Source organism: Ranitomeya imitator, chromosome 8 (genome assembly GCF_032444005.1).
Source record: "Ranitomeya imitator isolate aRanImi1 chromosome 8, aRanImi1.pri, whole genome shotgun sequence".
Taxonomy (NCBI): domain Eukaryota; kingdom Metazoa; phylum Chordata; class Amphibia; order Anura; family Dendrobatidae; genus Ranitomeya; species Ranitomeya imitator.
This window is the reverse complement of record NC_091289.1, coordinates 31,856,684-31,881,703: the sequence shown is the minus strand read 5'-3', so window position 1 is coordinate 31,881,703 and position 25,020 is coordinate 31,856,684. Positions and strand designations below refer to the sequence as shown.

General features: G+C 45.3%; 1 protein-coding gene across 2 annotated transcripts in view; it reads right to left on the bottom strand.

The window, feature by feature from the left end:
- ERC2 (ELKS/RAB6-interacting/CAST family member 2) overlaps window positions 1–24,614 on the bottom strand; it is a 1,140,662-nt gene extending 1,116,048 nt beyond the window's left edge. The window contains exon 1 of one of the 2 annotated variants that reach the window (XM_069736696.1): window positions 24,422–24,614. The gene's annotated coding sequence lies outside the window, so the exon portion shown is untranslated. The remainder of the gene's footprint in view (window positions 1–24,421) is intronic. The other variant, XM_069736695.1, reaches the window with a different exon arrangement.
- Between the last annotated feature and the right edge of the window lie 406 nt (window positions 24,615–25,020).

The following is a 25,020-nucleotide window of genomic DNA, read 5'->3' as shown; positions in this document are numbered from 1 at the left end:
CTGTGGTCGTGAATGGTACTTCGGCGAGTTCTGTCTATGGGCTCCCTCTGGTGGCTATGAGTGAAGCTGCTGCTTCTGAGGTTCCTTACACAGGTGACTTAATTTATCCTTTGGTTGGCTGCTCTATTTAACTCCTCTCAGATCGTTACTCCATGCCAGCTGTCAATGTTTTTGCATTGGTTCAGTTCGCTCCTGGATCTCTCTGGTGACCTGCCTTCTCCTGCAGAAGCTAAGTTCCTGATAGTCATTATTTGTTCACTGTTTTCTTGTCCAGCTGGTTATCTTGATTTTGTCTTGCTAGCTGGAAGCTCTGGGATGCAGAGTGGCCCCTCCGCACCGTGAGTCGGTGTGGAGGTCCTTTTTGCACACTCTGCGTGGTCTTTTGTAGGTTTTTGTGCTGATCGCAAAGTTACCTTTCCTATCCTCTGTCTATTTAGTAAGTCTGGCCTTCCTTTGCTGAAACCTGTTTCATTTCTGCGTTTGTGACTTTCATCTTTACTCACAGTCAATATATGTGGGGGGCTTCCTTTACTTTTGGGGAATTTCTCTAAGGCAAGGTAGGCTTTATTTTCTATCTCTAGGGCTAGATAGTTCTTAGGCTGTGACGAGGCGCCTAGGTCTGGTCAGGAGCGCTCCACGGCTATTTCTAGTGTGTGTGATAGGATTTGGGCTTGCGGTCAGCAGAGCTCCCACATCCCAGAGCTCGTCCTGTATGAGGTTTAACTATCAGGTCATTCCGGGTGCTCCTAACCACCAGGTCATAACACCTGACACACCCATACCCCTTACTGCATGGTTTTTAACAAACAAACCTGTGGCTTTCAGCCACATGGAAAACCTGGACCAGAAATCTGTGACTGTCATGCACACTTATGGACTTCATCCGCCTCCATGCACAACCTAGGGAGAACACACGGCGACCCCCTACCTATGACACAAGTCACTGCCTCGCATATCCTCCCCCCCGTTCATACCTGTGGGGTTGAACACTTGTTACCCCGTATGGGCGCAAGACAAGGCATCCGTACGACCCTATGACATCCCCGCCCAAAACAACATTTTCAGTCTCTCCTGCCAATACCTCTAGGGGAGCCTATTGGGCTTACACTCTGACCCTAATTTGGCAACCACTATGACAGGTATCTCAACATTTTCGGGTTCTATGCCCAACATAAGCAAATTCTCTGCTGCTTCCGCTGCAACTGCAGCGCCTGTTGCTGCTGCTAGAACTGCAGCTCCTCTTGCTGCACAGACTTCATTGACCCGCCGATCTACAGTAAATCTTAACAACCCCACTAAGTTACTGCCAGAAGCCTTCAATCTTTGTGGCCCCACTGAGCCACAGCAAGCTGTCTTGAAAAAAATTTTTCCAGCAAATTTGCACAAAGCTATGCAGCACACTTTGGGGTATGCCTCAGTTCACACTGCCTGCATTCTTTCCACCATCTGTAATGCTGCGGTAGCACCGTACGCAGTGAAGAGGCAGTGACCCACAAAGTTCAAACACAAGTCTCTTTAATGTGTTACTTCCCACATAAAGGTCCATAGCATTTTATAGTACACGTCATCAAAGTTCAATACACACAGTTGCATCTCGTCTCAGTGCCCGTTTCATAGCACTACACATCATACGCTGAACCTCTCCTTGTCCAGTATCCATGGGGCGACCGCACACCATATTAGTCTCCAAACACAGCTTCACATTTTGCAGACACTACACATGCCAGTCCTCCTCTGACCAGTTCCCATGGGTGTCCTGCACCACTGTATCACACTCTTTACTCGCACAACCCTGGATATTCTCTGGATAGCAGCCAGGCACCATATCCACCTGTTTGTGTGGCACCACTGAAGGTCCAGTCACCACAGAGGTACTGCATCTCATCCAGAGGTGTGGTACTCCAACTCTGGTAAGGAGGGGACACTGTACAGAACACTAACAGTTGCACCCAACACCAGACCTCCCCAGGCCAGGGAGTGATTAGGTAGAAGGTGTGGGTGGAGAGTGAGGAGTTGTCAGGGAAGACAGGAGGGAGGAGTAAAAGAGTTGAAGAGGAGCTGAGCAGATGCGTGGGTCTGCAGCTCCTGACAGGGAGAAAGGAAGGAAGCTCCCAGAAGAAGGAAAGGGTCTTGGGGCCATGGGAAGTGCAGAAGCCACCTGTGGGGCCCGCATCCAGGCTGACCAGTGTCAGGTGGAGGGACCAGGTCGCAGAAAGGGAAACCGGCCCCTGATCTAGTGGAAGAACTACAAGTCTCAACTAGAAACCCGGAGGCTGTGGCGTCTGTAAGTCACAGCCACATCCACCCATAACAGGCTAAAAAGGCAGCGAGAAAGAACCCAGGGGACTCAGATGACATCGCCGGACCAGGTTCGTGGTTGCTGGCTTAGGACATTGTGGGTGAGATGCTGGGCAGGAGGAGTTGAAACAGCATAGAAAGACGGCCTGGAGAGGCTGATTAAAAAGGGGGTTCTGGACAGCTGCCCCAATTTGCTGGAGAGTTTCCTGGACCGCTCACCTGGAGGACACAGCACCCCAGCTGGGGAATAACATCTGACTGTAAGCAATACGTGAATATTTCATCTGGCTGTGTCCATTGCAATTCTTTCCTGCGACGCCTGCCTTGCACCACCACCACGACCAACAGAACTTCTCTACATAAGTTAGGCTGCCCTGGAGTCACGTTCCACCTGTGGGGAGCAGAACCATCTTAGCTGCATTACCATCGGCTCCAGCGGTCCCTTTAAGCAACGTCGGCTATCCCTGGCCGAATACCACAGATGGCGTCACGAACAATTCCCCTTTTCACCATAAGCTTTATTCCCATCTTTCATTATCTTCATCCATCCCCCTTTAATTGGACGCCCATGGTCCTGGACCTGGTCACTGCAGCCGTGACACATCCAATTTAAGAATGGACTGGCCCGGTACCGAGTCGCCGCCACGTGACATCCCCCTTTAAGTACCGGACTACCCCAGGGCCCAGGCGGGAGCCGCATTTACAATCATTGCACATGCCAGTCCTCTTTCAGACACAGGACATCCATCTCCAGTACACCTCCGGACCCAGGACAGTCCACATCCAAGACCAGTTACCATGGATGACTTGTGAGTCACCCGCCAGGGCCGTGGGGTAGTCCGGTACTTAAAGGGGGATGTCACGTGGCGGCGACCCAGTCCGTCGCCCTGGGCGGCCATGTTAAAGGGAATGTCCTTAAAGGGGTTTTGAATAAAGTTCGTATTTGTGACGTCACCGATGCTGCTTAAAGGGGTCCACTGGGGTGATGTTATGGCAGCTAGATGGTATAACTTCCCACAGGTGAAGTGGGTCCCCAGGGCTCCCGGTGTGTAGATGAAGATGGTGAGGGGTGCAGTAAAGAATGGAGGACACAGGTTTGCAGTCTCTTTACCTGGTTTACTGGAGACTTCAGGTATCCACAGTCCAGGGCACCAGATCGCAGGGTTCAGCTGGCTTGGAAACTAATTGAGATTACCCTTTACCAGGTGGAGATGAAAGCCTTCCTCATAGCGCGGTGGTATTGTAGTCCCTTACTGCCTATGGCTTCTAGCAAGGTCCTCACAGTTCTCTCTGTCCTCCATACACGTAGGACACAAACCCGTATGACAGATGGCTTGAGCCTTTTTATAGGGTCTCTATCATGACCCGGGTTCTATCCGCCACTGTGTCTCCTGGATATTAGGGCAGACAGGTGATGTGTAATCCAGCTGTCCTGCCGGTTTCTACTGTGCCTCTTAGAGTCTGACACAAAAACTGTCTTCAGGCTACCGGTGTCTGCGCTCTGCCAGGGAGGTAGCCCAGTCGCAGCTGTCCTCCCCAAATGTCACTCTCCTGTGCTTTGCTCTCCTGCACGCTCACTAAACGAGGTTCTTTCCTCCTGTATATCACCATCCAGGAGCTGCAGCACCTCTGACTGCATGGCCTTTCACACGTCTTTCTGCCTCAGATTGCTCCAGTCTGCTGTCTGGCACGCTCTGTCTCGCTTTCCCTCCAGACCAGAATATATATATATATATATATATATATATATATATATATATATATATATATATATATATATATATATATGTATGTATATATGTATATATGTATATATGTACATATGTATGTATATATATATATATATATATATATATATATATATATATATATATATATATATATATATATATATATATATATATATATATATATATATATATATATATATATATATGAGCCACCCATAAAAAGGATCACAGACACAACCAGCGCTCTGCAGGCCCCTGCTCTGCACAACAGCACACTCCAGACTAACACTGATGTTGCACCTGACACACCCATAACCCTTACTGCAGGGTTTTTAACAAACAAACCTGTGGCTTTCAGCCACATGGAAAACCTGGACCAGAGATCCGTGACTGCCATGCACACTTATGGACTTCATCTGTCTCCATGCACAACCTGGGGAGAGCACACAGCGACCCCTACCTGTGACACGAGTCACTGCCTCACACTATCTATCTATTTATCTATCTATCTCTATTATATATCTATTTATCTACCTATGTATCGTCTATCTATTGTCTATCTATTATCTATTTCTCTATTATCTATCTTCTATCTATAATCTATCATCTATCTATTATCTATCTACGCTCATGAAAGCTATAGGGAGCGTCTGGTTTCATTATGGGGCTTCTGTAGCTATCACCTTTTTTTTCTATTATCATTGCTAGCTTTATGGGCGTTCTTTTCTTTTCCAAAAATGGTGATTTGAGCCTCTAACACATTGACCTGTCCCATTGCTGGCAAATTGTGCAGCTTTCCCTTTTCCAAAATGGTGTACTCTTTCTGATTGAATGTAACCAGGATCTGTACACCTGAGACTTTTCCTTCCCTTACTGGGTTTAACCTGAGCAGTGGATTAATTATGAGATGTAAAATAGAGTTTTTGATCAATACATGTGTAAGGGGTGTGCTGGGGGGCTGAGTTATGCCCTGTATCCCTTCACGTTTCTTCTTAGTAAAGCGGATATGTTTTATGTGTAAAATGATGTGTTATGCGGTATTGTTTTATTGTGTAGTAATATGCTAAATAATGTTATGATGCTTGTGTACCGTGTAAGTTGTGTATCTTTGTGAGCTAGGGATAGAGATAGGGAGATACAGTATTAGAGTAAGGTTTAGTAATGGTAAAGGGGTAATATAGGGTTTAGAACAGTGGGGGGCACTATAGATTAGGAGATAAGATAAGGTTAGGATAAGAAGTAAGGCGATTGCTGAGTAGGAGGGGCCAGAGTAGTGACAGTTGAGACACTGGGCGGGGGAACCAGAGTAGTGACAGTTGAGACACTGGGTGGGGCCAGAGTAGTGACAGTTGAGACACTGGGCGGGGGGCCAGAGTAGTGACAGTTGAGACACTGGGCGGGGGGCCAGAGTAGTGACAGTTGAGACACTGGGCGGGGGGCCAGAGTAGTGACAGTTGAGACACTGGGCGGGGGACCAGAGTAGTGACAGTTGAGACACTGGGCGGGGGAACCAGAGTAGTGACAGTTGAGACACTGGGTGGGGCCAGAGTAGTGACAGTTGAGACACTGGGCGGGGGGCCAGAGTAGTGACAGTTGAGACACTGGGCGGGGGGCCAGAGTAGTGACAGTTGAGACACTGGGCGGGGGGCCAGAGTAGTGAAAGTTGAGACACACGGCTGGGGGCCAGAGTAGTGACAGTTGAGACACTGGGCGGGGGACCAGAGTAGTGACAGTTGAGACACTGGGTGGGGCCAGAGTAGTGACAGTTGAGACACTGGGCGGGGGGCCAGAGTAGTGACAGTTGAGACACTGGGCGGGGGACCAGAGTAGTGACAGTTGAGACACTGGGCGGGGCCACAGTAGTGACAGTTGAGACACTGGGCGGGGCCAGAGTAGTGACAGTTGATACACTGGGCGGGGCCAGAGTAGTGACAGTTGAGACACTGGGCGGGGCCAGAGTAGTGACAGTTGAGACACTGGGCGGGGGACCAGAGTAGTGAAAGTTGAGACACTGGGCAGGGCCACAGTAGTGACAGTTGATACACTGGGCGGGGCCAGAGTAGTGACAGTTGAGACACTGGGCGGGGCCAGAGTAGTGACAGTTGAGACACTGGGCGGGGGACCAGAGTAGTGACAGTTGAGACACTGGGCGGGGCCAGAGTAGTGACAGTTGATACACTGGGCGGGGCCAGAGTAGTGACAGTTGAGACACTGGGCGGGGCCAGAGTAGTGACAGTTGAGACACTGGGCGGGGGACCAGAGTAGTGACAGTTGAGACACTGGGCAGGGCCACAGTAGTGACAGTTGATACACTGGGCGGGGCCAGAGTAGTGACAGTTGAGACACTGGGCGGGGGGCCAGAGTAGTGACAGTTGAGACACACGGCGGGGGACCAGAGTAGTGACAGTTGAGACACTGGGCGGGGCCAGAGTAGTGACAGTTGAGACACTGGGCGGGGGACCAGAGTAGTGACAGTTGAGACACTGGGCGGGGCCACAGTAGTGACAGTTGAGACACTGGGCGGGGCCAGAGTAGTGACAGTTGAGACACTGGGCGGGGCCACAGTAGTGACAGTTGATACACTGGGCGGGGCCAGAGTAGTGACAGTTGAGGCACTTCCTGGTTTCAGTCAGTCAGTGTGAGACTAGGTGAAGTGAGGTTGCTGAGATAAATAGTGCAAGAGAAGTCCAGTGATCCAGGGCCTACCGGAGGATACGGTACGGAAATAAAGAATGAGAGGAAAGCAAGGGACAGCACAGAGGAAAGGAAATGAGAGCGTTGAGGATCACTGTGCAATGCCTGTCACTGGACTGAATGTGTTAAGTAAAGTTATTTTGTTAAAAAGGAACTTGGACTCTGTCACTCACTGCGTGATGTCATCTGAAACTGCAACTCTGCAGCTGAGGAGAATAATAACCCAAAAGAGAGTGAATTACACAGCACACATATCCCACAGCAGTGGGGACTTTGTATTTTATTTGCGGGGTGCCAGGGTGTGGTGAAGCAGCAACCCCTCGCCATGACTACGACCCTGGCCACCTCACACATGTCCATGGACGTATACATTGCCACCTTGGCCTTATAAATAATCAATTTTTGGACACTCTTTTTGTGTTCGTCCTCCAGTTTTTCTTTTTATTTGGATGGTTTGGTACTTACCAGGGAGGCTTTGCACCCTCATTTCCTAAAGGTGCTGCTCTATGTTCCATCAAACTTACTGATGGCTTGTGAAGAGCTTCCTCAGGTTGTCCACAAGTTGAAGGATGATGGACATAACATGGAGCTGACCCATTACCCAAACGGCAACTGTAGTAGATGTGAATGTAATAACTAGTTTTTCTTTCTTTATACTCTTTCTCCTTTCTAATCTGGTCACTACTCGTTAATAACGAGCTCCCTTAGTAATGGCAGGCAGCATACCCGTGCGGTGGACACATTGGAGACGTGTCTTTCTATAGCACTGACTGTCGAATACTATAGTCATGGAGCGGAATCAGGACCCATACTTTCTTTAATATCTGCTAAATGCAGAATACAGATATATTGTGACGGACAGAATAACAATGAATTTGTGACTTTTTAGGCATCTTCAATAGCTGCTAAGCAATCTCCCTCTCAGTGGTAAATCACTGAGGCAGTCTAAACTGCCAGCAATGGAGAAATGGTAGAGACGGGCTGCAAAACAACAAACACAAGCATTTACATGGAGCATTGTTCCTGCTTCCATATCCCAGAAAGGACGTCTTTGGAAGGCATAATGCTCATACACATAAGTGAGGACATAGTGATTTGCTCCTGTACTAAAGCGCATAGTGATCCACCATTACTCCACTCGTCAACACAATAAGCAGACGTATCGTTAAAACATATTTATATGTCCGATTTCTGTCCATTACAAGCATGTTTTTTGGTACAGGTGCTTCTCACAAACTTCCGTCCGTATTTTACATCTGTGTTCTATTTGGAGTTGGTTTACCTGTTTGGGGTGGTTTACCTGTTTGGGGCGGTTTACCTGTTTGTGTTTTATTTTTTTTATAGTGTCTACTCCCTCCCCCAAAAAAACATAAATATTATTGTTTGCATGGATCAAACTCCTCAATGCAGGTCTAAGGGCCAATGAACATTTGGATGGCGTCCGTGTGCAATCCGTGCGCTGTCCATTTTTCAATCTGATCCGGCAATTTTTTCACATATGAAAAAAAAACACTTGCGGTAGCTATATGATTAATCATTTATTTTATGGAGAGTTGGAGGTTATAAGTTTAATAGTTCAAGGGCAGGGAATAGGGAAGGGCCTTTAATTAAAGGGAGGATGGAAATCCAGACCTTGCCGAATTAACACTGGAAAAAGGTCCTGTCCACCTGCCGTGTAATCTTTGAGGTATTATGTTTTTGGGGTGGTACAAGGGGAGATTTATTATCATTTCATGGTCATTACGGCTTTGGCAGTTGGTAGGGGCTTCTTGGAGTTGGTCGAAAAATTGTTATAAGTGGATTTTCCATCAGGTAGATGGTGCCTTTGGATTGTGTGTAGAATTTGGTAATGGTCTGGAGCAGTTTTGGGACTCTGGGTGAGGTTCCTGGTAGTCGGTGGTATGGCAGTAGTTTTCCAGCGATCTAGATGCTTTGAGTCTGTGGTCGCAGCTGAAGTAATGCTGGAAGGTTTACATTTTGGGTACCACCAGGCTTCTGGAACTCCAAGAACCTCCTTACCTTAAATATGTTCTTTACTTTATGTTTATAATAAAGGATGTTTTGGTCAAATTAATCCAAAATCACTGGTCTGTATGTATTTAGAGGAGGTTGGGAGGGGGACCCTAAATTAGATATATAGCGGTTATGGAAATCACATGATGGATAGGCATGTTACTGAACTGCAAATGATGAAAAAATGGAAACAAAATTTTCAAAACACCTTGATTTCTTCAGTATGGAGTAGAAGCACCATGTGAATAAATCCCCCAAATTTATAGACATGGCTTCTATCACTGAGGTTATTAATAGTTGTCTGAGGAATGTTCTGCTGTGCTGAATGCACTCAGTCAAATCATAAAGATCTGCTGCTGGCAGCTCCCTTTGCCAATTACCAACCAATGATGACCAGCATCTACGGACTTGTCTCCCATTGATGTGCTCGATAAAAGACAAGTCATTGCAGACTGTGGTAGAACGTTTAGGCCCCACAGGCATTCAGCATGACAGAAGATTCCTCCGATATTGGTTCAGCTGACAGTGTAAGGGCTGATTTCAGAATGACGATCAGTTTGTTCTCCTGGAAATAAGATGCCACCAGAGATGTCTGACAGCAGCTCTCACAATGGACACCGGAGCCTTTGACAGATCGAACGCTTGTATGTATGGGAGCGATGGTTGAGATAGTTTACTGGGCCGTCTAATGTGTGTCGGGGGGCTTTACACTGAGATTTCTGATCCTGGTCTGCAGCAGATCAACATAAGAATTCGCCTTATTGTCATTCAATGCGCTAATCCTCAGTACTTCAAAAATAAGTAACAAGTCTTCCTTTAAAGTTAACTGGACGTGACAGCAGCAACTTTGGTAGAACCAAGGGAGCATGAAATTACACAAATGATGGGGCCCTTTCTTCTAGTTGCATGACTATATTGTGGAGCAACCAAAGCGGTCATGCAGCCCTGCCCAAGATGCAACACCAATACCGGTAGTGGCCAAATGCTGCTCTTTAGGGATACCTGGATGATGTTTAATATTCAGTTAAAGTGTCGTAACGAGAACCGCAACCGCGAGAAGAACCATGCTTGCAAGACAATAGGACCCACATCATTCATAATATAACTTTAGATGATCCATCTAAAAGGAAAACATAACTCGAAAACAAAAGTACCCACCACATATCCAAGTAATGGGCCAAAAAAATGACAAATGCATCTCAATCACTAGCCCTTTAAGAGTGTAATATGCAGGCAATGAACAGCAATAATTCCAATACATTTGGGGGATTTTTGCGAATATTGGATACGAGTAGATTCTTATCATTTTGTTTATTCCCAGAAGACCAGGAGCTGCGAGGACCTAAACACGCTTGGATTTGACTGACAGAAACCTCATCAGATTTGTATTCATTTCTACAGACGTTTCCAAGAATATCTGACTGTGACAAGAACGGCAAGTAAAATATTATGTGGGATGAATAGAAATGACAATATATTCCATATTGGTGATTTTGCTTTCACCATTAGAACTTTAGGGGTAAAAAAAAAAGAACAAAAAATGTGATTTGGGATAAAAATGACCAGGTGATTGGAGGTCCGACAAGAAGTAAGCACTATGAAAAATAGTTTCTCATGCCGGACATATTCGTCCTGGGTGAGTCCGTCATCTGATGACACTTATTGGCCACTAGATTGTGGCCCGATTCTAACGCATCGGGTATTCTAGAATAGAGGTCCCCAACTCCAGTCCTCAAGGCCCACCAACAGGTCATGTTTTCAGGATTTCCTTTGCATTGCACAGGTGATGCAATTATTACCTGGGAAAGACTAAGGAAATCCTGAAAACATGACATGTTGGTGGGCCTTGAGGACTGGAGTTGGGGACCCCTGTTCTAGAATATGCATGTCCCCGTAGTATATGGACAATGATGATTCCAGAATTCGTGGCAGACTGTGCCCGTCGCTTATTGGTCGAGGCGAATTCGCGGCAGACTGTGCCCGTCGCTGATTGGTCGAGGCAACCTTTATGACATCGTCGCCATGCTGTGCCCGTCGCTGATTGGTTGAGGCCTGGCGGCCTCGACCAATCAGAGACGCGGGATTTCCAGGACAGACAGACAGACAGAAAAACCCAATTACCGTATATACTCGAGTATAAGCCGAGATTTTCAGCCCAAATTTATGGGCTGAAAGTGCCCCTCTCAGCTTATACTCGAGTCAAGGTGGGTGGCAGGGTCGGCGGGTGAGGGGGAGAGGGCGCTGAGGCATACTTACCTAGTCCCAGCGATCCTCGCGCTGTCCCTGCCGTCTCACGGGCTTCTGTGCTGCAGTGTCTTCCCCTCTTCAGCAGTCACGTGGGACCGCTCATTAAAAAAATGAATAGGCGGCTCCACCTCCCATAGGGGTGGAGCCGCCTATTCATTCCTCTAATCAGCGGTGCCGGTGACCGCTGATAGAGAAAGAAGCTGCGGCACCGAAGACCAGGCAGAGGGACAGCGCGAGGATCGCCAGGACTAGATAAGTATAGCATATTCACCTGTCCGCGTTCCAGCCGCCGAGCGTCGCTCCATCTTCCCGGCCGGCGCCTCCATCTTCCCGGCGTCTGCGCTCTGACTGTTCAGGCAGAGGGCGCGATGACGCATATAGTGTGCGCGGTGCCCTCTGCCTGATCAGTCAGAGCAGAGACGCCGGGAAGATGGAGGCGCCGGAACGAGACGCCGGGAGCTGCAATCAAGGGAGGTGAGTATGTGTTTTTTTTTTTTTTATTGCAGCAGCGGCGGCAGAGATTTATGTGGAGCATCTATGGGGCACAATGAAAGGTGCAGAGCACTGTATATGGCACAGCTATGGGGCACAATGAAAGGTGCAGAGCACCGTATATGGGCACAGCTCTGGGGCACAATGAACGGTGCAGAGCACCGTATATGGGCACAGCTCTGGGGCACAATGAACGGTGCAGAGCACTGTATATGGGGCACAATGAACGGTGCAGAGCACTATATGGGGCACAGCTATGGGACAAAATGAACGGTGCAGAGCACAGTATGGGGCACAGATATGGGGCAAAATGAACGGCGCAGAGCACTATATGGCACAGCTATGGGGAAATAATAATCTATTTTTATTTTTGAAATTCACCGGTAAATGCTGCATTTCCACCCTAGGCTTATACTCGAGTCAATAAGTTTTCCCAGTTTTTTGTGGCAAAATTAGGGGGGTCGGCTTATACTCGGGTCAGCTTATACTCAAGTATATACGGTGTGTATATATATATATATATTGTTTTACAATGCTTTTTTTTTCCTTTGAGAGATCTGGAGGGTAGTTTTGGTCTTGCTACTATGAAGGGGCTGCTCTGATCTGTACAAGTTCTCCTCCTGCGTTTGTTTTCATTCTCACAGACTGCACAGATTTTGTTCTAATACCATTACAATAGATATTCATGATATTAGAAGTCACAGCAAAGTTTAAAGTTCATGGCCACGTTTTTTCATACTAAGTCACGGTAAATTCTAATATTCTGTATTGTTTTAGGTTGTTTACACAGTGTATACACACGTGGTCAAAATCGTTGGCACCCCTCGTTTAATGACAGAAAAACCCACAATGGTCACAGAAATAACTTGAATCTGACACAAGTAATAATAAATACAAAAAAAAATCTATGAAAATGAACAAATGAAAGTCAGACATTGCTTTTTAACCATGCTTCCACAGAATAAAAAAATAAATAAAACTCATGAAGTCGTCCTGGACAGAAATGATGGTACTCCTGAAAATAATGTGACCAAAGGGACATGTTATATCAAGGTGTGTCCACTAACTAGCATCACAGGTGTCTACCATCTTGGAATCGGTGAGTGGCCTGTATATAGGGCTACAGATACTGTGCTGTTTGGTGACATGGTGTGTATCACCCTCAACATGGACCAGAGGAAGGGAAGGAAAGAGTAGTTGAGGGAGTAGTAGCACTTAATCCCGATGTCGGTCTCGTCTGAAGGAAGTGACAATGAAGCGGCCCAGTAGGGAGCCCTGACACCGCCAACGCTCGGAGAGGAGCACAGGCTGTTATTATTTTACATGGGGGAATATAGTAATTAGGAAAGGACTGTCCGAATAGTGGACAACCCCTCTAACTCTAAAAAGCTCATAGTCTATGGGCACCCAAATAGTCACTCGGGATATATGTTATTCTTCTTCTTCTTATTATATGTTTATCAACTAGAAATCCATACAGGATTCCCAATAGCAATCCGCAAACTTTCTGCTGCAATCAATTTGGTCTCCACGGATTTCTTTTGGGTGTTTTGCCAAGCAATCTCATTTAAATGGAGTCTGTCACCACAAAATGACTTCAGACCAAGCACAGGCCCTCCGTGGACCTCTGGCGTGGCCAACAGTTCAGTGTGCCCTTCCCACCTATTTCTTTTCCATCCTACTCCTCTTCCTTGATTAACAGTTCTGGCTTTCCAGGAGTCAAAAGGGCAGACATATATACTGTAGATAGAAGTCAGTAGGTGGGAATGTGATCTGAATTGTTTGGCCACACCAAGGGTGCACCGAGCCCTTGTGATTGGTTTGAAACGTCATTTTGTGCTGACTCCCTTTAAATAGGTAGGTTCCCCTGTGCAAGGATGACATTGTGGCCATTGAAATCAATGTGTTCTGCAGCAGCTTATAGAGCAAAATCAGGGGCGGACATATCAGTGGTGCAACCTGTGCGAGCGCAAGATGGCCAAGAGGTAAGAGGGCCACATCCAGCTCCAAAGCAGGTGGAATTGTGCATCATGGTCAAATTTTTGACTGCAAATGGATCTTCTACTGTTCTTGTACAGGGGCTGTGTCTGCCAGAGCGCATAATACATTCCTTGGAGAGGCGCTCTGCTCTGAAGTCCTAATTTCCTCTCTGAGCTCCATACATATGTATTGTTACTCTCTGCATTCTCTAGGACACATTTATCAGTAGTGTCTTGGGAATTACACTTTACTGTGGATTTTACCCATTGTCTCTTTGCACCAAATTGCATAAAATGGTATATGTACCAAGAAAAGTGCATATCTAGCTACGCTTTTCTTCCATATATCAGTTCATGACTGTCCTGCACATACACCCATAGAAAAAAAAAAATGCTGCAACATTTGCACACACCCAATTTATGCACCGTTTTCTAGAACGGTCGCAGCAGGGAAGACTCTTTAAAGGGAACCTGTAAGGAGATTTACAGCCACCGAGCTAATTACAGTGCCAGCAAGACCAGACATACCTTTTCTGGTCGCAAACAACTTTTCCATCTAGAAAATAATCCACTTAGAATCTTTATGTAAATGAACTAAGGGTGAGACAATTCTTGATGAATATTTCCTAGCGTGACTCTCGGGGTCTTAATTGAGGTTATGTATGTGCCACACAGGCAAGAAGTGGGGTGAAAGAGACATCAATCAAGCTCATAGTAGTGGACCTAGGTGGGAATTGATGCTCCGCCTTCTATGCACTTGCAGCCTCATTTGCATAAGGATTTAAAAAAAAAAAAATAGATTTTCTCAATTATGAATAATTCATAGTTGTGGCCAGGAACGTAAGTTTGAATTTATATTTTACCAACTTACCCAGAAAAGTGATTAATTTGGTGTCCTTAAAGCTACTAAAAGTTTCCATTTAGAAATGGCGCATTTCTGTGGTGCATATTACTCCCCGTTATGTGGCAGATGGTCAACCAAACTAGATGTTTCCTTTAAGCGATACATTAAAAAGGGGTTGTTCTTGGGCCTAAAAACTAACAGACCGGTAGTTGCTTACAGAGGTAACAGCCTGCCTGTTCTATCCGGTGCTAGCTCAGAACGGTCACTGACCGCTCTTGCCAGCGATTCAGCTGCTCCACATCAACAGCGCAGCTCTTCTTCTTCCTGTTGACAGGGCGTGACTGCGGACGTTATGCTGATTGACAGCTGACTCCCTGCAGTTAGCCAGCGGGGAGCTGGCTGTCAATCAGTATGACATCGGCAATCACGCCCCATCAACTGAACGGAGCGGAAGAGAAATTGTTGCTCTATTGACGTGACATCAGTGGAAGCCACTGAATCGCTGACACGAGCAGTCTGTGACCACTCTATGCCTGGGCACAACCTGCAGACAGGGAGGTCCATAGTAGAAAAAAATAGTCCTAGGTAACCCCATTAAAGAGTGTTATCCCAAAAAAGATCCGTTCTCCTTGAATATAATATCATCTAGTCATTCATCTATTCTCTTTCCATGAATACATGGTACCAAGATATATATCTTTCCCGTACCATACATTGTATCTGACAGGTTATCATATTCATTTTTGATTTTGCGATTGCATTTATAAGAGAGGGTAAAAAGCTACCAAAGACGAATGCTTTTATTTAATTGCAAGGCAAATATTTTATGGCGCGATCCGCCCCCTCCTCGACAAACGGCGAGTGTCACCCATAAGTGAGCGATGCTGAGTCTACGCTTCGTCACATCTCACCCCATGTTATTTAAACCTCCACGTGATTTCTTGCAAAGCTGGAAGATAAGTGTTCCTGATTAGGAAGAAATATTTTCTGCATTATGGAACCGGAGAATGAGTCAGGAAAGAGCTGACGAGACCCTTAGAAATGTAATTTAGGTAATTCTCTAGATTGTAACTGGGAAATGATGGAGCTTTCTGCAGCTTCAATAGAAAAACATCCATCTAGTTGCTGTAGAACCCTATCAGGGGTATGGTCATCATCATAATCTTCATCAACGGTCTTTAGCTGGTGGATAACATTATTGTTTCACAAGAGGTTCTGCAGCAGCTGTGGTCATTAGTGATGAGCGAACATAAGGTGTTATCTGAGAATGCTCGGGTGCTAACAGAGTGTCTTTCAGTGGACTCGAATAATATCTTCTCGCGGCCATTTGACAGGTGCAAGACATGCCTTACATACAGGCAATCCCTACATGTGTTGGGGCTGTCGAACAGCCATGAGACATGCAGCCGCGAGGACTCAAACATATTTTTCCAGCACACCGAAGACACTCGGTTAGCACCCAAGCATGCTCGGATAACACCTTATCTTATCCCAGCACATTCGATCATCACTAGTGGTCATCAAACCGCACACTATTTGCAGTAAAATAGCAGATGATGGTTTCCCGATGGACTAGTTATACTGTGATAACTAAAGTGTAGCCAGCCATTTGCTATGGTAGTATATACTCATTTACCTTTAAAGGACCCAAAATATCTGTTTCTACTAATTATGATCACTGTCGTCATGATTAATATTAATTTCAGGTAAAATGCACATCCAACTCCAAAGCAAGTGGAATTGTGCATTATGATGAGCTGTTGAACTGCAAAGGGCCCATACACTGTTCTTGTAGAACAATTCTGAAACTGAGCTGGCTGTGTCCCCTTAATGTTTTCCCTGCACTATAGCGTACCCGTCCACCAAGTTATGCGGGAAACTGTGGCCAAACCCATTCATTTGGATGAAGCCATTTCCTACAGAACCGAGTCTGCTGTCCGTATTAAGAACCATTAAAATGACTCTTCGCCCAAGCAGCGATGTATCTCCGTCATGCTCAAGTAGCCAAACCCCTCCTAGTGACAGCTTGGATCGAGTTGTCCTACCGCTCCCTACAGTGTCAGGTCTGATGTCCATGGGAGAAACAGGGAAAGGGACGCATCGCCCAACCGGTGATGTATGCCCTTCATTCTCAAGATCAGTGGGGGTCCCAGCAGCCAGGTCCCACCTAACCATATACATTATAAACATGTGATTAAAAAATATACATTTTTTACACGTAATTGGAATGCGTCCCCACTCCCCAGTGATTTTTAGAATTAGCAGGCTTAATAAAGCTATTCTCGCTAGTTTGCTTTTTTTGGCTTTTTAGTTGTGAGAACTTTGAGTCTTTTAAGGGGTTTTCTGCTTTGGACAACACTACTTGTAAAAAAAAAAAAAAACTTTTGACAAGTTGGTTTGTCCAAGGAAGAAAACTTCTTAAAAGTCTCAAAGTTCTCAGAACTAACTAGAACTAGTAACCTATCACAAGGAACCCCTCTATTGGGAACTCCAGTGATCAGTGACCTGGAGAGAAAACAGGCAGATATGTAATGTCCCTGCAGCACCCCCAGAGGAGAAGCTAAAAATGACAGTGTCCATTCCTATCAATGGGTTGTCTGAGTAATGCAGGACAGGACAGGTCCTCCAAAGTGTCAGATGCTTCTTGTATCCACTCTCCAATAGATGAAGACCCTTCTATTAACTTAGAATTACCAAAAAACGATATATAAAAGTGAGTCTTCCATATTAGAAAACTCATTTTTTCTCCCAAATGACGATGCTCACAGTAGTATATTTCCAAACATGAACCATATAGTTTTGCCACTTTGCCTGTATTTCATACTGCACCCCCCCATCCAGTACTGTAAGCTTAATAGTAGTGCCAGCAAAGTAATAATATTCATAGCTATTGGTTGATGCCATTACAAAGAATTAAAGGGAATCTGTCCCCAAGTTTTTGCTACTTCATCTGAGAGCAGCATAATGTAGAGAAACAGATCCTGATTCCAACGATGTATCATATAGTTTACCGGGTGCAGCCGTTGTGACACAATCAAAGTGTTTAGATGTAGATGTAGCATGTACATTGTGTATTGACAGTAAGCTGCTAATTAGTGTTGGAGGTGTGGTCGGACCAGGACTCATGTGGGCACTAGTCCAGGCAGCGATAATCTCCTGCTGATAAAACACTCCTTGTATTGAAACAGCTCACAGACTAATAAGTGACATATCACTGGAATCAGCGTCTCATCCCGTACATCGTGCTGCCCTCAGATTACATAGCAAAAACCTGCTGACAGATTCCCTTTAATTATGAAATGGAGGCAAACATACTGCAGTGACCATATAGTAGTCACACAGCAGTGCCCATGAGGTAGGCTGTGCAAATGATGGTACAAATGCAACAGATACTTTTACATGGTCCCGTATTTCTGTCTACTGACAGGTTGCATCAGAAACCATTTCTCGAAACATTCTCCAAAGTTAGAGATCAGAAATGACAAATACTATAGAGCAAAAAGCAATTTATGTTGATTTGATGACATCCTGGAACAGTGCACTGAACACGGACACTAGGAGCCTCATAAAAAGTCCCACAAGCTGTATGTTGCCACAGTGGTCACTATGTAGCCGCCACCTTATAGTCCCCAATCCAGTGATATGGAATTTCTGGCAATATGGCTGGGATTACACTGAAACTCTTGCCATGCCATAAGAGCCATCAATATCCAAGAATATTGGAAGACCTGGTCAAACCACAGGTTTCTCACCACTGTCACAAATCATTTCTGAAAAAATTATATTACTTTCAACTCAACATACCGGGATCAAAACTTAGGAGTTAAAATTCTCTATTCTGACTGAGATGCAAGTAATATAATGACTGGAGGATCCGCCCAGTAAACCTACAGAGACCAAAAATACTATTAAACTATAAAACTACTGGAATATTAAGATTATCATAGGAAATTAAAGAAACTAAAAAAGAAGAAAAACTCACTCTACACTGCAAATGGAGAGGAGGAAAAACTAATTTATTCCCCAATAATAGAGAGTGCTTAAGATATGTAACCCAAAGTGTCAATAAGTAAGGTAGCCACCCAAGGTGTCCTCATAGCCATACTAGTATTTTAGGAAGCAATAGTGGGCAACCAGGGTGCTGTACAAATAGTCTCATGCAAGAAAAATGTATATCCTTATTAAGTGCTTATAACATGAGCCAAATATTGTTATGTATACCATACTGGTATATTACTTCAAGAGCTAGCCAACCACCCCATGTGTACCCATAGCCTTACTTGTGGGGGTCAAAAAATCCATCATCTATGGTGCCATATAAATACAGTAAGGAAAACATAATAATATTCTCATTATTTGAGAATAAAACATGGGTACCCCATACTGATGTGACATTATGAGCTAGCGGGGCCACCAAATGTGTACCCATACCGGTTCTAGTGGGTGTCATACGAATACTGTATTGAAAAAAAAATGAATATTCTCATTATGCTAACATAATCCACGGTTACCGCATGATGTGTACCCCATACTGACATGTGACATTATGAGCTACACAGTAGAGTAGCTACCGTGGGGCAGAGGAGGCAGTCGCCCAGGGCTCCGTGCTCTGAGGGGGCCCACCCGGAGATACGCTACTGTAACTGTATCAGCGCGCTGCACAGTTACATTCTGCAGCAGAGCAGGGAGAATCGATCTCCCTGCTCTGCCGCTATAGGGCCCATGAGAAGGTGGGGGGGCCCGCCGCCAGCAGTGAGCCGCTCACCTGTCATCGCAATTTCAGCTTCATCGGCATTTAGCTGATACAGCTGACCGCATTGATGGAAGAAGGAGCGCTAACCTTCTCCCATCATCCCCCTGTCAGGGTCTGATGTCACCGACGCCGACACTGACAGCGGGCACAATGACGTCACTACCCGGCGCCCGCTGTCAGCAGATGAGCGGGAGCTCGGAGCACTGCGGGAACAAGGAGGAAGAGAGGTGAGAATTTGTTTTTTTTATGGAGTGCTGCCTTATACTACAGGGTCTGCCTATAGGTGTGCTGCCTTATACTACAGGGTCTGCCTATAGGTGCGCTGCCTTATACTACAGGGTCTGCCTATAGGTGCGCTGCCTTATACTACAGGGTCTGCCTATAGGGGTGCTGCCTTATACTACAGGGTCTGCTTATGGGGGTGCTGCCTTCTACTACGGGGTCTGCCTATAGGTGCACTGCCTTATACTACAGGGTCTGTCTATAGGGTGCTGCCTTATACTACAGGGTCTGCCTATAGATAGGGGTGCTGCCTTATACTACAAGGTCTGCTTATGGGGTGCTGCCTTATACTACAGGGTCTGCCTATAGGGGTGCTGCCTTATACTACAGGGTCTGTCTATCGGGCTGCTGCCTTATACTACAGAGTCTGCCTATAGGGTTGCTGCCTTATACTACAAGGTCTGCTTATGGGGTGCTGCCTTATACTACAGGGTCTGCCTATAGGGGTGCTGCCTTATACTACAGGGTCTGCCTATGGGGGTGCTGCCTTATACTACAGGGTCTGCCTATGGGGGTGCTGCCTTATACTACAGGATCTGCCTATAGGGGTGCTGCCTTATACTACAAGGTCTGCCTATGGGGGTGCTGTCTTATACTACAAGGTCTGCCTATGGGGGTGCTGTCTTATACTACAAGGTCTGCCTATAGGGGTGCTGCCTTATACTACAAGGTCTGCCTATGGGGTTGCTGCCTTATATTACAGGGTCTGCCTATGGGGTGTGGTCTTATACTACAGAGTCTGCCTTTGGGGGGTGCATTATACTATATGGAGGCTATCTAGGGGGCCATCATACAGTGTGGGGGTTACAGTGAAGGGGCCATCACACAGTGTTGGAGCCATCAAACAGTTTGGGGGCTACTAAGGGGCCAGTATACTGTTTGGGTGGTACTATACCGTGAGGGGGCAGTATACTATATATAAGAGAACATCATGCTGTGTATAGGGGAGCTGTACAGGGGGAGACTCGGGACATTATTAAATGTAAAGTGGGCACTTATTGTTATAGGGGAACTCAGGTTACTGTGACTATCAAAGGGGCACACAGGGCATTATTACTTTCTAGGGGGCACAATGTGGGCACTGTTTTCTAGGGCACTTGCGCCCGGCATTACTATATTATAGAGGGGTGCTTTAGAATTTAGAAGGCACAGAGAACCACACAGCAGGTGAAGTAATAGGGACACATACGGCAGCAGTGGCTCAGTATTGGGGTATCAGCAGGATGAGGAGTTTGTGCAGGTTGGGAATAGATGGTGATGGGGCTGGAATGTGAGAAGTGAAATGTGTCTTTGTTGTAATCTCTGCAGCCAAGTCCTGGGTGGAAGAAGTTGTAATGTCGGTCTGGGCCAGATGGAAAAGATGGGAAAAATGAACGATTCCATCAGAAAGAACGTCAGCTGTAAGTCATTATCTGTAACTGTGCAGTGATCTCTTATATGTTCTGTAGGGCTGGTATCTACCACTGACCATATGGCGGTAATATCCATATTAGTCTTTATATAGAGATTATCTTCAGCAACAGCGTAGTCATCTGCTGAGGTTCTCCTCCACTATTAGGGTGCATCACCGAGTTGTAATCAAGGTTACCTGGTTAGGGGCCTTCTCAGAAGCTTCACCCTCCCCCTGAACCAAAACCCTAGCTACGCCTCTGGAGCTACACCATGTGTACCCATAGTTGTTCTATTGGGTGTCAGAAGCAGACAACCAGGGTACCATACAACTAAAGTATAAGAAATAAAAATATATATCCTCATCACATGAGTATTAGCCACGTGTACTGCATACTGTAACCCATATTTGCATGTGACAATACACCATGCCACTGCATGTACCCATAGCTGTGCCCGGAGGTATCAGAAATCAATAGCTGGCAACCATGATACCATGATATACAATATAAGAAACAATAAATGTATATCCTCATTATATGCTCACAATCCATGACTACTGCTTGGTCTGTACCCCATACTGGCATGTGATGACCTGAGCCAGCCAGCCACCCCATGTGTACCCATAGCTGTACCAGTAAGTATCAAAATGTAAAAACAGGAAACCAAGGTACAATAAATGAGTATAGTATCTGGATACTGCATGAGCAAAATCATCCTTGTTGTGACCCCTTACTGGCATGTGACATTACTATGTGTGGTGAAATATGTATGTGTATATATATATATATATATATATATATATATATATATATATATATATATATATATATATATATATATATATATATATATATATATATATATATATATATATATATTATATATATATATATATATATATATATATATATATATATATATATTATATATGTATATGTGTAGGGACATATGTCTAGGGTTATATGTGTGACTAGTGATAATGTAACATCTGCCCTGAAGGCAAGTCACACCTAGGTGTTAATAGGTACTTCCTTGGGAATAGTAGAAATTCTGTCTCCAGATCTCACCAGGAGGTCTAGCTAGGGACGAAAAAAAAAGCAACATTTGGCACCTTCTAGGTCTTGGAGGGGAGATGCTAAATTGCGGCCTGAGGGAAGCTATCCCTGGGAACCATCTCACACGTGTCTCCAGAGGAAAATAATACATATTCATTAGTAGAGCGGCCGTGCCCAATCAAACAGACCGCAATTATGATATTAACCTGGGAGGCCGGTCTAGAAACCTGACCTCAGACCAAAGTTATAAATTTTGGCTGCAGACAGAGAATTGTGTTCACATGATGGGGGCAGCCTGAGAAGCTGATGTGATCCAATCTACCTTCTTCCTTCCCTCAGGGAGCAGAAAGCAACTACCAGTTAGATAATTTCTGTAAGTTTTCTCCTGTTTATTTTGACATTGTTTGCATAAGTTGTATATCTTTTTATTACCATATTTTTATACCTTTTTCTTATTGTAAGCATTGAACTTTTTGCTATTAAAGTATAAAACTTTAACAAGTTGATCCTTGAATGTTCTAAAGGAATCTATAGCCAAAAGGTGTGTGAGCCTTATGAGTGATAGACATATTTTTATTAGTATTATTAGTTCCAGGACTCATCGCCTGTCTATTCGATGAGTGGTGGCAGCGCGTATGAGTGGGTGTGTGGCCTGGATCGGTGTGTGATTTATGCTCCCAGTACAGCATAGGACAGAGGTTGAATGCTGGACTGAGAGTGGAGAGATATATTAACCCTTGCAGGCACAACCCCAAGTCACGTGTGAGAGCGGGCACGTGACTAATAAGTGACACCACGGAGTAGGGATCCGTGACACTATGAGTAAGTCTAACCACCCCCCAAGTGTTCCTTAGCTTTATCAGTGTCAGGAAGCAATGGCATCCAAGCAGTATACCATACATATGAAGTATAAGAAAGTAAAAACAAAATCCTCATTATGCGAACATAATTTACATGTACTGCATGAGGCAGATCTGGTTGGCATGCACCCCCAGCTGACATGTGGCATTATGACTAGGTCCGCCACCACATGTGTACCGATAGCTTTACCTAGGAGTGTCAAAAAGCAATAGCACGCAATCAAGAGTGCCATATAAATACAGTACAGAAAAGAAACAGCATGAATATCCTTATTATGTGAGTATAATCTATGGGTACTTCATAAAGGAAATCCTCTGGGTATGTACCCCATACTGGCATGTATTATTACAATGAAGCAAGCCAGCCATATCATGTGTACCCAGTGTCAGGCAGCAATAGCTGGCAACCAGGGTACTAAGCATATAAAATATAAAAAAATATATCTATCCCCAATGTGGGCACAGTCAATGCCGTTGGCATGTACTCCATTGTGCCTTGTGACTTGATGATTAGGCCTGGCATCACACGTGTACCCATAGCGGTACCAGTGAGTGTCAGAAAGCAATATCCAGTAGCATGCCATGCATTTGCTGTATAACAAAAGAACGGCGTATATCCTCTTTATTTAGGCATAATCTTTGGATACTAAATGAGGAAAATGTATTATATTTATTTCACTCAAATAAATAGTGTCATTAATTCAACGATGTATTACAATCACCATTATTACTGTCCCCATTCACTATCATACTGTCTTTGGAGTGTGGGGGGAAACCAGAGAAAACCAATACAAACACAAGGAGAACATACAAACTCCTTGCAGATGTTGTCCTTGGTGGGATTTGAACCCAGGACCCCAGTGCTGTAAAGCGACAGTGTCTTAACCACTGAGCCAGCCTGCAGCCTATAATCCTGCTGGTATGCACCTTATGCTGGCATGTGACATGATAAGCAAGCCTTCCACCCCATGTGGACCCATAGCTATACTAGTGACTATCAAGAAGCAAAAGCAGGCAACCAGGGGAACATAAAATATTTACATTTCCCTAGAAATCTACTATTAGATCTCACCAGAATGAAAAATGGGAAAAGCCGGCAACCCAAATAATGCACATGCAGACGAGAAGAGACAGACAGAAAGAAATATGAGATAGGAAAAAGAAGAGAAATAAGAGCAAAGAGATATTCACAAACTTTAATCATTTCCCTGATACTATGCATCCTTCTGTGATACATAGATGCAATGTATAGGATGTGCATACATTGTGTATATGTGAGTATATATATATTATAGAGAGAGAAAGGAGGGGGGAATGTACGGTGCTGCCAGGCAGGAGGGGTTCGATCATACATAGTTTACATGTGCATATGGAAGACATGTGTGTAAAAAAGGATTAATAATATTCATAATTATATACAAACATCGTACACGCACAGTGCCCACATTATGTCAATATTATACACATTACACACACTGTGTTAATATTAAATATGCAAATTGTCTCTTCAGAGAGGAAATATTATACACATTACACACATATATTGTGGAGGTTATACGGGAAATCCCATACTAGAGTACGCTGTAAATCAGAGGTGTGTACATGCGGATAGGATGTCCATGATTTGTGCAGCAGCATGCATGCAGAAGGATGTAGCACCATACACCACAGTATGCACTGTCCAGCCTGCTGGTGCTGAATCTGCCTTATAATAAGAATATTATAGGGAGGATGAGGAAGACCCCGGCTGCACACACACACATGCCCAGCTCCCCGGCTCACCTCTCCTAGGATGAGATCCCAGCCTCAGTCTTGCATTGAGCTTCCCCCGGATCATTTCTGAGTGCAGAGAAGTGACAGGGGAGGAGGTCAGCGCTTGTACCCTTGTCTTCTTCACACCGTCTCCCCCAGCCGGGAGCTGACAGCCCCCATGACTCAACACTCCCAGCATGCTCTGGGGCCGGTGACACCAGTCAGCCGCTAGGGGGCAGCAGAGGGATTGGAGCGAGCGGCGCAGGATTTCCCCTCATCCCTCATTTCCGAGAGATATACAAGATGTGACAGAAGTGCGAGAGGGAGAATGCAAGAGGGTCGGCATGATGCTCCTGACTGAGGACATGGATAGAAGAGGGCCCCTGTGCAATACCAATATATGGGCCCTTTCCTTTGCAGTCCAATATCTCATCATAATGCACAATTCCATCTGCTTTGGAGATAGAAGTGTCCCCTTAGCTCTTGGCCCCTGTGTGGCTGCACACGTTGCACCAATGATAGGTCCACCTCTGGGTTAGGTAGAGATGGGTTATAAGGTTCAGCAGTGGTAGGACAACATCAGTGGTTAGCGAGGTCAGATGACCCAGCAAGATGTCTAATAACGCTCT